The following is a 13,403-nucleotide window of genomic DNA, read 5'->3' on the forward strand; positions in this document are numbered from 1 at the left end:
ATTTGACCAGTCGGTCATCCTGGTGCTCTTTTACCACTGCGCTTTGTGGGTGATACAATGATTGTAATCACTATTCTATCCGTGGTTGTAATGCCCTTTGAAATGGTGAATGAGCGCCTATCAGGCCTAACTATTCTCACGGTTTCCCCTAGAACTTCCCCAGCGCTAGACTTGACAACAAAGACCTACCAATCTCACCACACCTAGGAAGTTGTCAACTCTTGATGAGTTTTGCTCAGTACACTCCAGGCCTTGTTTGTGTGCTCCAGTGGCGCAATCGGTTAGCGCGCGGTACTTATAAGACAGTTCCTGACGAGCAATGCCGAGGTTGTGAGTTCGAGCCTCACCTGGAGCAGCCTAGGTTTAGATGCGCTGTTGGTCAATGAAGCCCTGTCTGTGTTCTATCTGCCCCCATGATGGGGAATGCTGATACAGTAGGAAGATGATTCTCTGGGCTGTAGATCCTTGTGTCTGGCCTACTGGTTATACACAACTGCTTCTGAAAAAGGGACTTCAAATCTGCAGCGCTCATGAATATAACAGTCAGAGCAATGGGTAGCAAGTTGCAGGTCCTCCAGTAGCAGCCTTTCGACACACCGGCGGTTTGGTTGACCACTATTTGCTGTCAATGTTTGGGAGTACATCAGGCAATCTTGGTCAGGATTGACTTTGATTATTGTTTGATTGACTAGCTGTTCTTCATGAACTCCTGATACGTCGTGGAATCTTCATCATGATTGAAGCTGATATTGTTCAAATCCTAATTCATTATTCTTCAGCAACTGCCCCTCCCCCATTAACAGATATACCAGGAGTGGGGTTCGAACCCACGAGGACATATGTCCATTGGATCTTAAGTCCAACGCCTTAACCACTCGGCCATCCTGGTGCTCCTTCAGCTGTTCACTAGCGTGAAAATCTTGAAATTTAAGAGTGAAAGATGTACAATCATAGATGGTGACACTGTTTTGTACCCACAGGTTTAAATGTCTGGCATCGTGGTTACTCACAGCTGCTTCTGAAAAAGGGACTTTGACGCTTAAGACCTGCACATGGTCCTACATTTCAAGATTTTGGAACACAGGATATTAGGCCATTGAGTTTTGTACAATCAAGTTTCTATTTGTGCGAAGTGACTCTATACATCACGTCACTGTGTTGTTCAAATGTTTTGAACTCATGAGAGGTCTATTGACCTTTTTACTTATTGTTTCTCTATGTCCATCCCTTTAAGCATTTGATTTGACCAGTCGGTCATCCTGGTGCTCTTTTACCACTGCGCTTTGTGGGTGATACAATGATTGTAATCACTATTCTATCCGTGGTTGTAATGCCCTTTGAAATGGTGAATGAGCGCCTATCAGGCCTAACTATTCTCACGGTTTCCCCTAGAACTTCCCCAGCGCTAGACTTGACAACAAAGACCTACCAATCTCACCACACCTAGGAAGTTGTCAACTCTTGATGAGTTTTGCTCAGTACACTCCAGGCCTTGTTTGTGTGTGCTCCAGTGGCGCAATCGGTTAGCGCGCGGTACTTATAAGACAGTTCCTGACGAGCAATGCCGAGGTTGTGAGTTCGAGCCTCACCTGGAGCAGCCTAGGTTTAGATGCGCTGTTGGTCAATGAAGCCCTGTCTGTGTTCTATCTGCCCCCATGATGGGGAATGCTGATACAGTAGGAAGATGATTCTCTGGGCTGTAGATCCTTGTGTCTGGCCTACTGGTTATACACAACTGCTTCTGAAAAAGGGACTTCAAGTCTGCAGCGCTCATGAATATAACAGTCAGAGCAATGGGTAGCAAGTTGCAGGTCCTCCAGTAGCAGCCTTTCGACACACCGGCGGTTTGGTTGACCACTATTTGCTGTCAATGTTTGGGAGTACATCAGGCAATCTTGGTCAGGATTGACTTTGATTATTGTTTGATTGACTTGCTATTCTTCATGAACTCCTGATACGTCGTGGAATCTTCATCATGATTGAAGCTGATATTGTTGAAATCCTAATTCATTATTCTTCAGCAACTGCCCCTCCCCCATTAACAGATATACCAGGAGTGGGGTTCGAACCCACGAGGACATATGTCCATTGGATCTTAAGTCCAACGCCTTAACCACTCGGCCATCCTGGTGCTCCTTCAGCTGTTCACTAGCGTGAAAATCTTGAAATTTAAGAGTGAAAGATGTACAATCATAGATGGTGACACTGTTTTGTACCCACAGGTTTAAATGTCTGGCATCGTGGTTACTCACAGCTGCTTCTGAAAAAGGGACTTTGACGCTTAAGACCTGCACATGGTCCTACATTTCAAGATTTTGGAACACAGGATATTAGGCCATTGAGTTTTGTACAATCAAGTTTCTATTTGTGCGAAGTGACTCTATACATCACGTCACTGTGTTGTTCAAATGTTTTGAACTCATGAGAGGTCTATTGACCTTTTTACTTATTGTTTCTCTATGTCCATCCCTTTAAGCATTTGATTTGACCAGTCGGTCATCCTGGTGCTCTTTTACCACTGCGCTTTGTGGGTGATACAATGATTGTAATCACTATTCTATCCGTGGTTGTAATGCCCTTTGAAATGGTGAATGAGCGCCTATCAGGCCTAACTATTCTCACGGTTTCCCCTAGAACTTCCCCAGCGCTAGACTTGACAACAAAGACCTACCAATCTCACCACACCTAGGAAGTTGTCAACTCTTGATGAGTTTTGCTCAGTACACTCCAGGCCTTGTTTGTGTGCTCCAGTGGCGCAATCGGTTAGCGCGCGGTACTTATAAGACAGTTCCTGACGAGCAATGCCGAGGTTGTGAGTTCGAGCCTCACCTGGAGCAGCCTAGGTTTAGATGCGCTGTTGGTCAATGAAGCCCTGTCTGTGTTCTATCTGCCCCCATGATGGGGAATGCTGATACAGTAGGAAGATGATTCTCTGGGCTGTAGATCCTTGTGTCTGGCCTACTGGTTATACACAACTGCTTCTGAAAAAGGGACTTCAAGTCTGCAGCGCTCATGAATATAACAATCAGAGCAATGGGTAGCAAGTTGCAGTTCCTCCAGTAGCAGCCTTTCAACACACCGGCGGTTTGGTTGACCACTATTTGCTGTCAATGTTTGGGAGTACATCAGGCAATCTTGGTCAGGATTGACTTTGATTATTGTTTGATTGACTAGCTGTTCTTCATGAACTCCTGATACGTCGTGGAATCTTCATCATGATTGAAGCTGATATTGTTGAAATCCTAATTCATTATTCTTCAGCAACTGCCCCTCCCCCATTAACAGATATACCAGGAGTGGGGTTCGAACCCACGAGGACATATGTCCATTGGATCTTAAGTCCAACGCCTTAACCACTCGGCCATCCTGGTGCTCCTTCAGCTGTTCACTAGCGTGAAAATCTTGAAATTTAAGAGTGAAAGATGTACAATCATAGATGGTGACACTGTTTTGTACCCACAGGTTTAAATGTCTGGCATCGTGGTTACTCACAGCTGCTTCTGAAAAAGGGACTTTGACGCTTAAGACCTGCACATGGTCCTACATTTCAAGATTTTGGAACACAGGATATTAGGCCATTGAGTTTTGTACAATCAAGTTTCTATTTGTGCGAAGTGACTCTATACATCACGTCACTGTGTTGTTCAAATGTTTTGAACTCATGAGAGGTCTATTGACCTTTTTACTTATTGTTTCTCTATGTCCATCCCTTTAAGCATTTGATTTGACCAGTCGGTCATCCTGGTGCTCTTTTACCACTGCGCTTTGTGGGTGATACAATGATTGTAATCACTATTCTATCCGTGGTTGTAATGCCCTTTGAAATGGTGAATGAGCGCCTATCAGGCCTAACTATTCTCACGGTTTCCCCTAGAACTTCCCCAGCGCTAGACTTGACAACAAAGACCTACCAATCTCACCACACCTAGGAAGTTGTCAACTCTTGATGAGTTTTGCTCAGTACACTCCAGGCCTTGTTTGTGTGCTCCAGTGGCGCAATCGGTTAGCGCGCGGTACTTATAAGACAGTTCCTGACGAGCAATGCCGAGGTTGTGAGTTCGAGCCTCACCTGGAGCAGCCTAGGTTTAGATGCGCTGTTGGTCAATGAAGCCCTGTCTGTGTTCTATCTGCCCCCATGATGGGGAATGCTGATACAGTAGGAAGATGATTCTCTGGGCTGTAGATCCTTGTGTCTGGCCTACTGGTTATACACAACTGCTTCTGAAAAAGGGACTTCAAGTCTGCAGCGCTCATGAATATAACAATCAGAGCAATGGGTAGCAAGTTGCAGTTCCTCCAGTAGCAGCCTTTCAACACACCGGCGGTTTGGTTGACCACTATTTGCTGTCAATGTTTGGGAGTACATCAGGCAATCTTGGTCAGGATTGACTTTGATTATTGTTTGATTGACTTGCTATTCTTCATGAACTCCTGATACGTCGTGGAATCTTCATCATGATTGAAGCTGATATTGTTCAAATCCTAATTCATTATTCTTCAGCAACTGCCCCTCCCCCATTAACAGATATACCAGGAGTGGGGTTCGAACCCACGAGGACATATGTCCATTGGATCTTAAGTCCAACGCCTTAACCACTCGGCCATCCTGGTGCTCCTTCAGCTGTTCACTAGCGTGAAAATCTTGAAATTTAAGAGTGAAAGATGTACAATCATAGATGGTGACACTGTTTTGTACCCACAGGTTTAAATGTCTGGCATCGTGGTTACTCACAGCTGCTTCTGAAAAAGGGACTTTGACGCTTAAGACCTGCACATGGTCCTACATTTCAAGATTTTGGAACACAGGATATTAGGCCATTGATTTTTGTACAATCATGTTTCTATTTGTGCGAAGTGACTCTATACATCACGTCACTGTGTTGTTCAAATGTTTTGAACTCATGAGAGGTCTATTGACCTTTTTACTTATTGTTTCTCTATGTCCATCCCTTTAAGCATTTGATTTGACCAGTCGGTCATCCTGGTGCTCTTTTACCACTGCGCTTTGTGGGTGATACAATGATTGTAATCACTATTCTATCCGTGGTTGTAATGCCCTTTGAAATGGTGAATGAGCGCCTATCAGGCCTAACTATTCTCACGGTTTCCCCTAGAACTTCCCCAGCGCTAGACTTGACAACAAAGACCTACCAATCTCACCACACCTAGGAAGTTGTCAACTCTTGATGAGTTTTGCTCAGTACACTCCAGGCCTTGTTTGTGTGCTCCAGTGGCGCAATCGGTTAGCGCGCGGTACTTATAAGACAGTTCCTGACGAGCAATGCCGAGGTTGTGAGTTCGAGCCTCACCTGGAGCAGCCTAGGTTTAGATGCGCTGTTGGTCAATGAAGCTCTGTCTGTGTTCTATCTGCCCCCATGATGGGGAATGCTGATACAGTAGGAAGATGATTCTCTGGGCTGTAGATCCTTGTGTCTGGCCTACTGGTTATACACAACTGCTTCTGAAAAAGGGACTTCAAATCTGTAGCGCTCATGAATATAACAATCAGAGCAATGGGTAGCAAGTTGCAGTTCCTCCAGTAGCAGCCTTTCAACACACCGGCGGTTTGGTTGACCACTATTTGCTGTCAATGTTTGGGAGTACATCAGGCAATCTTGGTCAGGATTGACTTTGATTATTGTTTGATTGACTTGCTATTCTTCATGAACTCCTGATACGTTGTGGAATCTTCATCATGATTGAAGCTGATATTGTTGAAATCCTAATTCATTATTCTTCAGCAACTGCCCCTCCCCCATTAACAGATATACCAGGAGTGGGGTTCGAACCCACGAGGACATATGTCCATTGGATCTTAAGTCCAACGCCTTAACCACTCGGCCATCCTGGTGCTCCTTCAGCTGTTCACTAGCGTGAAAATCTTGAAATTTAAGAGTGAAAGATGTACAATCATAGATGGTGACACTGTTTTGTACCCACAGGTTTAAATGTCTGGCATCGTGGTTACTCACAGCTGCTTCTGAAAAAGGGACTTTGACGCTTAAGACCTGCACATGGTCCTACATTTCAAGATTTTGGAACACAGGATATTAGGCCATTGAGTTTTGTACAATCAAGTTTCTATTTGTGCGAAGTGACTCTATACATCACGTCACTGTGTTGTTCAAATGTTTTGAACTCATGAGAGGTCTATTGACCTTTTTACTTATTGTTTCTCTATGTCCATCCCTTTAAGCATTTGATTTGACCAGTCGGTCATCCTGGTGCTCTTTTACCACTGCGCTTTGTGGGTGATACAATGATTGTAATCACTATTCTATCCGTGGTTGTAATGCCCTTTGAAATGGTGAATGAGCGCCTATCAGGCCTAACTATTCTCACGGTTTCCCCTAGAACTTCCCCAGCGCTAGACTTGACAACAAAGACCTACCAATCTCACCACACCTAGGAAGTTGTCAACTCTTGATGAGTTTTGCTCAGTACACTCCAGGCCTTGTTTGTGTGCTCCAGTGGCGCAATCGGTTAGCGCGCGGTACTTATAAGACAGTTCCTGACGAGCAATGCCGAGGTTGTGAGTTCGAGCCTCACCTGGAGCAGCCTAGGTTTAGATGCGCTGTTGGTCAATGAAGCTCTGTCTGTGTTCTATCTGCCCCCATGATGGGGAATGCTGATACAGTAGGAAGATGATTCTCTGGGCTGTAGATCCTCGTGTCTGGCCTACTGGTTATACACAACTGCTTCTGAAAAAGGGACTTCAAATCTGTAGCGCTCATGAATATAGCAATGGGTGGCAAGTTGCAGTTCCTCCAGTAGCAGCCTTTCAACACACCGGCGGTTTGGTTGACCACTATTTGCTGTCAATGTTTGGGAGTACATCAGGCAATCTTGGTCAGGATTGACTTTGATTATTGTTTGATTGACTTGCTATTCTTCATGAACTCCTGATACGTCGTGGAATCTTCATCATGATTGAAGCAGATATTGTTGAAATCCTAATTCTTCAGCAACTGCCCCTCCCCCATTAACAGATATACCAGGAGTGGGGTTCGAACCCACGAGGACATATGTCCATTGGATCTTAAGTCCAACGCCTTAACCACTCGGCCATCCTGGTGCTCCTTCAGCTGTTCACTAGCGTGAAAATCTTGAAATTTAAGAGTGAAAGATGTACAATCATAGATGGTGACACTGTTTTGTACCCACAGGTTTAAATGTCTGGCATCGTGGTTACTCACGGCTGCTTCTGAAAAAGGGACTTTGACGCTTAAGACCTGCACATGGTCCTACATTTCAAGATTTTGGAACACAGGATATTAGGCCATTGAGTTTTGTACAATCAAGTTTCTATTTGTGCGAAGTGACTCTATACATCACGTCACTGTGTTGTTCAAATGTTTTGAACTCATGAGAGGTCTATTGACCTTTTTACTTATTGTTTCTCTATGTCCATCCCTTTAAGCATTTGATTTGACCAGTCGGTCATCCTGGTGCTCTTTTACCACTGCGCTTTGTGGGTGATACAATGATTGTAATCACTATTCTATCCGTGGTTGTAATGCCCTTTGAAATGGTGAATGAGCGCCTATCAGGCCTAACTATTCTCACGGTTTCCCCTAGAACTTCCCCAGCGCTAGACTTGACAACAAAGACCTACCAATCTCACCACACCTAGGAAGTTGTCAACTCTTGATGAGTTTTGCTCAGTACACTCCAGGCCTTGTTTGTGTGCTCCAGTGGCGCAATCGGTTAGCGCGCGGTACTTATAAGACAGTCCCTGACGAGCAATGCCGAGGTTGTGAGTTCGAGCCTCACCTGGAGCAGCCTAGGTTTAGATGCGCTGTTGGTCAATGAAGCCCTGTCTGTGTTCTATCTGCCCCCATGATGGGGAATGCTGATACAGTAGGAAGATGATTCTCTGAGCTGTAGACCTTTGTGTCTGGCCTGATGGTTATACACAACTGCTTCTGAAAAAGGGACTTCAAGTCTGCAGCGCTCATGAATATAAGAATCAGAGCAATGGGTAGCAAGTTGCAGTTCCTCCAGTAGCAGCCTTTCGACACACCGGCGGTTTGGTTGACCACTATTTGCTGTCAATGTTTGGGAGTACATCAGGCAATCTTGGTCAGGATTGACTTTGATTATTGTTTGATTGACTTGCTATTCTTCATGAACTCCTGATACGTCGTGGAATCTTCATCATGATTGAAGCTGATATTGTTCAAATCCTAATTCATTATTCTTCAGCAACTGCCCCTCCCCCATTAACAGATATACCAGGAGTGGGGTTCGAACCCACGAGGACATATGTCCATTGGATCTTAAGTCCAACGCCTTAACCACTCGGCCATCCTGGTGCTCCTTCAGCTGTTCACTAGCGTGAAAATCTTGAAATTTAAGAGTGAAAGATGTACAATCATAGATGGTGACACTGTTTTGTACCCACAGGTTTAAATGTCTGGCATCGTGGTTACTCACAGCTGCTTCTGAAAAAGGGACTTTGACGCTTAAGACCTGCACATGGTCCTACATTTCAAGATTTTGGAACACAGGATATTAGGCCATTGAGTTTTGTACAATCAAGTTTCTATTTGTGCGAAGTGACTCTATACATCACGTCACTGTGTTGTTCAAATGTTTTGAACTCATGAGAGGTCTATTGACCTTTTTACTTATTGTTTCTCTATGTCCATCCCTTTAAGCATTTGATTTGACCAGTCGGTCATCCTGGTGCTCTTTTACCACTGCGCTTTGTGGGTGATACAATGATTGTAATCACTATTCTATCCGTGGTTGTAATGCCCTTTGAAATGGTGAATGAGCGCCTATCAGGCCTAACTATTCTCACGGTTTCCCCTAGAACTTCCCCAGCGCTAGACTTGACAACAAAGACCTACCAATCTCACCACACCTAGGAAGTTGTCAACTCTTGATGAGTTTTGCTCAGTACACTCCAGGCCTTGTTTGTGTGCTCCAGTGGCGCAATCGGTTAGCGCGCGGTACTTATAAGACAGTCCCTGACGAGCAATGCCGAGGTTGTGAGTTCGAGCCTCACCTGGAGCAGCCTAGGTTTAGATGCGCTGTTGGTCAATGAAGCTCTGTCTGTGTTCTATCTGCCCCCATGATGGGGAATGCTGATACAGTAGGAAGATGATTCTCCTGGCTGTAGATCCTTGTGTCTGGCCTACTGGTTATACACAACTGCTTCTGAAAAAGGGACTTCAAATCTGTAGCGCTCATGAATATAACAATCAGAGCAATGGGTAGCAAGTTGCAGTTCCTCCAGTAGCAGCCTTTCAACACACCGGCGGTTTGGTTGACCACTATTTGCTGTCAATGTTTGGGAGTACATCAGGCAATCTTGGTCAGGATTGACTTTGATTATTGTTTGATTGACTTGCTATTCTTCATGAACTCCTGATACGTCGTGGAATCTTCATCATGATTGAAGCAGATATTGTTGAAATCCTAATTCTTCAGCAACTGCCCCTCCCCCATTAACAGATATACCAGGAGTGGGGTTCGAACCCACGAGGACATATGTCCATTGGATCTTAAGTCCAACGCCTTAACCACTCGGCCATCCTGGTGCTCCTTCAGCTGTTCACTAGCGTGAAAATCTTGAAATTTAAGAGTGAAAGATGTACAATCATAGATGGTGACACTGTTTTGTACCCACAGGTTTAAATGTCTGGCATCGTGGTTACTCACAGCTGCTTCTGAAAAAGGGACTTTGACGCTTAAGACCTGCACATGGTCCTACATTTCAAGATTTTGGAACACAGGATATTAGGCCATTGAGTTTTGTACAATCGAGTTTCTATTTGTGCGAAGTGACTCTATACATCACGTCACTGTGTTGTTCAAATGTTTTGAACTCATGAGAGGTCTATTGACCTTTTTACTTATTGTTTCTCTATGTCCATCCCTTTAAGCATTTGATTTGACCAGTCGGTCATCCTGGTGCTCTTTTACCACTGCGCTTTGTGGGTGATACAATGATTGTAATCACTATTCTATCCGTGGTTGTAATGCCCTTTGAAATGGTGAATGAGCGCCTATCAGGCCTAACTATTCTCACGGTTTCCCCTAGAACTTCCCCAGCGCTAGACTTGACAACAAAGACCTACCAATCTCACCACACCTAGGAAGTTGTCAACTCTTGATGAGTTTTGCTCAGTACACTCCAGGCCTTGTTTGTGTGCTCCAGTGGCGCAATCGGTTAGCGCGCGGTACTTATAAGACAGTTCCTGACGAGCAATGTGAGTTCGAGCCTCACCTGGAGCAGCCTAGGTTTAGATGCGCTGTCGGCCAATGAAGCCCTGTCTGTGTTCTATCTGCCCCCATGATGGGAATGCTGATACAGTAGGAAGATGATTCTCTGAGCTGTTAGATCCTTGTGTCTGGCCTGATGGTTATACACAAACTGCTTCTGAAAAAGGGACTTCAAGTCTGCAGCGCTCATGAATATAAGAATCAGAGCAATGGTAGCAAGTTGCAGTTCCTCCAGTAGCAGCCATTTCGACCACACCGGAGGTTTGGTTGACCACTATTTGCTGTCAATGTTTTGGGGAGTACATCAGGCAATCTTGGTCAGGATTGACTTTGATTATTTGTTTGATTGACTAGCTGTTCTTCATGAACTCCTGATACGTCGTGGAATCTTCATCATGATTGAAGCATGGATATTGTTGAAATCCTAAATTCATTACTCTTCAGCAACTGCCCCTCCCCCATTAACAGATATACCAGAGTGGGGTTCGAACCCACGAGGACATGTCCATTGGATCTTAAGTCCAACACCTTAACCACCTCGGCCATCCTGGTGCTCCTTCAGCTGTTCACTAGCGTGAAAATCTTGAAATTTAAGAGTGAAAGATGTACAATCATAGATGGTGACACTGTTTTGTACCCACAGGTTTAAATGTCTGGCATCGTGGTTACTCACAGCTGCTTCTGAAAAAGGGACTTTGACGCTTAAGACCTGCACATGGTCCTACATTTCAAGATTTTGGAACACAGGATATTAGGCCATTGAGTTTTGTACAATCGAGTTTCTATTTGTGCGAAGTGACTCTATACATCACGTCACTGTGTTGTTCAAATGTTTTGAACTCATGAGAGGTCTATTGACCTTTTTTTACTTATTGTTTCTCTATGTGTCCATCCCTTTAGAAGCAGTTGATTTGACCAGTCAGTCGTCCTGGTACTCTTTTACCACTGCGCTTCATGAGTGACACAATGATTGTGATCACTACTGTATCCATTGTTAAAATGCCCTTTGAAATGGTGAATGAGCGCCTATCAGGCCCCTAACTATTCTCACGGTTTCCCCTAGAAATTCCCCAGCGCTAGACTTGACAACAAAGACCTACCAATCTCACCACACCTAGGAAGTTGTCAACTCTTGATGAGTTTTGCTCAGTACACTCCAGGCCTTGTTTGTGTGCTCCAGTGGCGCAATCGGTTTAGCGCGCTGGTACTTATAAGACAGTTCCTGACGAGCAATGCCGAGGTTGTGAGTTCGAGCCTCACCTGGAGCAGCCTAGGTTTAGATGCGCGTTGTCGGCCCATGAAAGCCCTGTCTGTGTTCTATATCTGCCCCCATGATGGGGAATGCTGATACAGTAGGAAGATGATTCTCTGGGCTGTAGATCCCTTGTGTGTCTGCCTGATGGTTTATACACAACTGCTTCTGAAAAAGGGACTTCAAGTCTGCAGCGCTCATGAATATAAGAATCAGAGCAATGGGTTAGCAAGTTGCAGTTCCTCCAGTAGCAGCCTTTCGACACACCCCCCCTACCGGCGGTTTGGTTGACCACGATTTGCTGTCAATGTTTGGTAGTACATCAGGCAATCTTGGTCAGGATTGAGATTGATTATTGTTTGATTGACTTGCTATTCTTCATGAACTCCTGATACATCGTGGAATCTTCATCGTGATTGAAGCTGATATTATTGAGATCCTAATTCATTATTCTTCAGCAACTGCCCCTCCCCCATTAACAGATATACCAGGAGTGGGGTTCGAACCCACGAGGACATATGTCCATTGGATCTTAAGTCCAACGCCTTAACCACTCGGCCATCCTGGTGCTCCTTCAGCTGTTCACTAGCGTGAAAATCTTGAAATTTAAGAGTGAAAGATGTACAATCATAGATGGTGACACTGTTTTGCACCCACAGGTTTAAATGTCTGGCATCGTGGTTACTCACGGCTGCTTCTGAAAAAGGGACTTTGACGCTTAAGACCTGCACATGGTCCTACATTTCAAGATTTTGGAACACAGGATATTAGGCCATTGAGTTTTGTACAATCAAGTTTCTATTTGTGCGAAGTGACTCTATACATCACGTCACTGTGTTGTTCAAATGTTTTGAACTCATGAGAGGTCTATTGACCTTTTTACTTATTGTTTCTCTATGTCCATCCCTTTAAGCATTTGATTTGACCAGTCGGTCATCCTGGTGCTCTTTTACCACTGCGCTTTGTGGGTGATACAATGATTGTAATCACTATTCTATCCGTGGTTGTAATGCCCTTTGAAATGGCGAATGAGCGCCTATCAGGCCTAACTATTCTCACGGTTTCCCCTAGAACTTCCCCAGCGCTAGACTTGACAACAAAGACCTACCAATCTCACCACACCTAGGAAGTTGTCAACTCTTGATGAGTTTTGCTCAGTACACTCCAGGCCTTGTTTGTGTGGTCCAGTGGCGCAATCGGTTAGCGTGCGGTACTTATAATACAGTTCCTGACGAGCAATGCCGAGGTTGTGAGTTCGAACCTCACCTGGAGCAGCCTAGGTTTAGATGCGCTGTTGGTCAATGAAGCTCTGTCTGTGTTCTATCTGCCCCCATGATGGGGAATGCTGATACAGTAGGAAGATGATTCTCTGGGCTGTAGATCCTTGTGTCTGGCCTACTGGTTATACACAACTGCTTCTGAAAAAGGGACTTCAAATCTGTAGCGCTCATGAATATAACAATCAGAGCAATGGGTAGCAAGTTGCAGTTCCTCCAGTAGCAGCCTTTCAACACACCAGCGGTTTGGTTGACCACTATTTGCTGTCAATGTTTGGGAGTGCATCAGGCAATCTTGGTCAGGATTGACTTTAATTATTGTTTGATTGACTTGCTATTCTTCATGAACTCCTGATATGTCATGGGATCTTCATCATGATTGAAGCTGATATTGTTGAAATCCTAATTCATTATTCTTCAGCAACTGCCCCTTCCCCATTAACAGATATACCAGGAGTGGGGTTCTAACCCACGAGGACATATGTCCATTGGATCTTAAGTCCAACGCCTTAACCACTCAGCCATCCTGGTGCTCTTTCAGCACTTGGCTAGTGTGAAAATCTTGAAAGTGAAGAGTAAAAGATANACAATCATAGATGGTGACACAGTTTTGTACCCACGGGGTTTTAAATGTCTGGCAT

General features: G+C 44.6%; 1 protein-coding gene and 21 non-coding genes across 22 annotated transcripts in view; 11 read left to right on the top strand and 11 right to left on the bottom strand.

The window, feature by feature from the left end:
* The window catches only part of kcp (kielin cysteine rich BMP regulator), an 89,389-nt gene that overhangs the window by 56,304 nt on the left and 19,682 nt on the right, over positions 1 to 13,403 (top strand). The window lies entirely within an intron of this gene.
* On the top strand, positions 263 to 355 carry trnai-uau (transfer RNA isoleucine (anticodon UAU)). Its single transcript is given in 2 exon segments — positions 263 to 300; positions 320 to 355. It is a non-coding gene; the product is annotated as a tRNA-Ile (tRNA).
* Positions 807 to 889, bottom strand: trnal-uaa (transfer RNA leucine (anticodon UAA)). Its single transcript has one exon. It is a non-coding gene; the product is annotated as a tRNA-Leu (tRNA).
* trnai-uau (transfer RNA isoleucine (anticodon UAU)) lies at positions 1,505 to 1,597 on the top strand. Its single transcript is given in 2 exon segments — positions 1,505 to 1,542; positions 1,562 to 1,597. It is a non-coding gene; the product is annotated as a tRNA-Ile (tRNA).
* Positions 2,049 to 2,131, bottom strand: trnal-uaa (transfer RNA leucine (anticodon UAA)). The gene has a single exon. It is a non-coding gene; the product is annotated as a tRNA-Leu (tRNA).
* On the top strand, positions 2,745 to 2,837 carry trnai-uau (transfer RNA isoleucine (anticodon UAU)). Its single transcript is given in 2 exon segments — positions 2,745 to 2,782; positions 2,802 to 2,837. It is a non-coding gene; the product is annotated as a tRNA-Ile (tRNA).
* On the bottom strand, positions 3,289 to 3,371 carry trnal-uaa (transfer RNA leucine (anticodon UAA)). The gene has a single exon. It is a non-coding gene; the product is annotated as a tRNA-Leu (tRNA).
* On the top strand, positions 3,985 to 4,077 carry trnai-uau (transfer RNA isoleucine (anticodon UAU)). The gene is given in 2 exon segments: positions 3,985 to 4,022; positions 4,042 to 4,077. It is a non-coding gene; the product is annotated as a tRNA-Ile (tRNA).
* Positions 4,529 to 4,611, bottom strand: trnal-uaa (transfer RNA leucine (anticodon UAA)). The gene has a single exon. It is a non-coding gene; the product is annotated as a tRNA-Leu (tRNA).
* Positions 5,225 to 5,317, top strand: trnai-uau (transfer RNA isoleucine (anticodon UAU)). Its single transcript is given in 2 exon segments — positions 5,225 to 5,262; positions 5,282 to 5,317. It is a non-coding gene; the product is annotated as a tRNA-Ile (tRNA).
* On the bottom strand, positions 5,769 to 5,851 carry trnal-uaa (transfer RNA leucine (anticodon UAA)). The gene has a single exon. It is a non-coding gene; the product is annotated as a tRNA-Leu (tRNA).
* Positions 6,465 to 6,557, top strand: trnai-uau (transfer RNA isoleucine (anticodon UAU)). Its single transcript is given in 2 exon segments — positions 6,465 to 6,502; positions 6,522 to 6,557. It is a non-coding gene; the product is annotated as a tRNA-Ile (tRNA).
* Positions 6,993 to 7,075, bottom strand: trnal-uaa (transfer RNA leucine (anticodon UAA)). The gene has a single exon. It is a non-coding gene; the product is annotated as a tRNA-Leu (tRNA).
* Positions 7,689 to 7,781, top strand: trnai-uau (transfer RNA isoleucine (anticodon UAU)). The gene is given in 2 exon segments: positions 7,689 to 7,726; positions 7,746 to 7,781. It is a non-coding gene; the product is annotated as a tRNA-Ile (tRNA).
* Positions 8,233 to 8,315, bottom strand: trnal-uaa (transfer RNA leucine (anticodon UAA)). The gene has a single exon. It is a non-coding gene; the product is annotated as a tRNA-Leu (tRNA).
* trnai-uau (transfer RNA isoleucine (anticodon UAU)) lies at positions 8,929 to 9,021 on the top strand. The gene is given in 2 exon segments: positions 8,929 to 8,966; positions 8,986 to 9,021. It is a non-coding gene; the product is annotated as a tRNA-Ile (tRNA).
* On the bottom strand, positions 9,466 to 9,548 carry trnal-uaa (transfer RNA leucine (anticodon UAA)). The gene has a single exon. It is a non-coding gene; the product is annotated as a tRNA-Leu (tRNA).
* On the bottom strand, positions 10,705 to 10,785 carry trnal-uaa (transfer RNA leucine (anticodon UAA)). The gene has a single exon. It is a non-coding gene; the product is annotated as a tRNA-Leu (tRNA).
* On the top strand, positions 11,407 to 11,501 carry trnai-uau (transfer RNA isoleucine (anticodon UAU)). Its single transcript is given in 2 exon segments — positions 11,407 to 11,446; positions 11,466 to 11,501. It is a non-coding gene; the product is annotated as a tRNA-Ile (tRNA).
* Positions 11,971 to 12,053, bottom strand: trnal-uaa (transfer RNA leucine (anticodon UAA)). The gene has a single exon. It is a non-coding gene; the product is annotated as a tRNA-Leu (tRNA).
* trnai-uau (transfer RNA isoleucine (anticodon UAU)) lies at positions 12,667 to 12,759 on the top strand. The gene is given in 2 exon segments: positions 12,667 to 12,704; positions 12,724 to 12,759. It is a non-coding gene; the product is annotated as a tRNA-Ile (tRNA).
* Positions 13,211 to 13,293, bottom strand: trnal-uaa (transfer RNA leucine (anticodon UAA)). The gene has a single exon. It is a non-coding gene; the product is annotated as a tRNA-Leu (tRNA).

The sequence above is a fragment of the Engraulis encrasicolus genome, chromosome 4 (assembly GCF_034702125.1).
Source record: "Engraulis encrasicolus isolate BLACKSEA-1 chromosome 4, IST_EnEncr_1.0, whole genome shotgun sequence".
Classification (NCBI taxonomy): domain Eukaryota; kingdom Metazoa; phylum Chordata; class Actinopteri; order Clupeiformes; family Engraulidae; genus Engraulis; species Engraulis encrasicolus.